This window comes from Physeter macrocephalus, chromosome 17 (genome assembly GCF_002837175.3).
Source record: "Physeter macrocephalus isolate SW-GA chromosome 17, ASM283717v5, whole genome shotgun sequence".
NCBI classification, from domain to species: Eukaryota; Metazoa; Chordata; class Mammalia; order Artiodactyla; family Physeteridae; genus Physeter; species Physeter macrocephalus.
This window is the reverse complement of record NC_041230.1, coordinates 53,756,194-53,756,960: the sequence shown is the minus strand read 5'-3', so window position 1 is coordinate 53,756,960 and position 767 is coordinate 53,756,194. Positions and strand designations below refer to the sequence as shown.

The 767-nt window shown below is 42.4% G+C and overlaps 1 protein-coding gene across 12 annotated transcripts in view; it reads left to right on the top strand.

The window, feature by feature from the left end:
- The window catches only part of FBXO31 (F-box protein 31), a 45,151-nt gene that overhangs the window by 5,531 nt on the left and 38,853 nt on the right, over positions 1–767 (top strand). The gene's annotated exons all lie outside the window — the stretch shown is intronic.

Sequence of the window (767 nt, the reverse complement as noted above, 5' to 3'; positions counted from 1 at the left end):
TCAGCCAGTCTGTGTCTTTTGGTTGGAGCATTTAATCCATTCACATTTAAGGTAATTATCGATATGTATGTTACTATTACCATTTTCTTAATTGTTTTGGGTTTGTTTTTGTAGGTCCTTTTCTTCTCTCTCTTTCTTTTTTTTTTACATTAAAAAATTATTTATTTATTTATTTATTTTTGGCTGCGTTGGGTCTTTGTTGCTGCGCGTGGGCTTTCCCTAGTTGCGGTGTGTGGGCTTCTCAATGTGGTGGCTTCTGTTGTTGCAGAGCATGGGCTCTAGGCACGTGGGATTCAGTAGTTGTAGCATGTGGGCTCAGTAGTTGTGGCTCACACGCTTTAGAGCACAGGCTCAGTAGTTGTGTTGCGCGGGCTTAGTTGCTCCACGGCACGTAGGATCTTCCTGGACCAGGGCTCGAACCCATGTCCCCTGCATTGGCAGGTGGATTCTTAACCACTGCGCCACCAGGGAAGTCCTTTTCTTCTCTTCTTTCCCACTTAGAGAAGTTCCTTTAGCATTTGTTGTAGAGCTGGTTTGGTGGTGCTGAATTCTCCTAGCTTTTGATTGTCTGTAAAGCTTGCTGGGTAGAGTAACCTTGGTTGTAGTTTCTTCCGTTTCATCACTTTTAATATATCGTGCCACTCCCTTCTGGCTTGTAGAGTTTCTGCTGAGAAATCAGCTGTTCACCTTACGGAAGTTCCCTTGTATGTTATTTGTCGTTTTTCCCTTGTTGCTTTCAATAATTTTTCTTTGTCTTTAATTTTTGT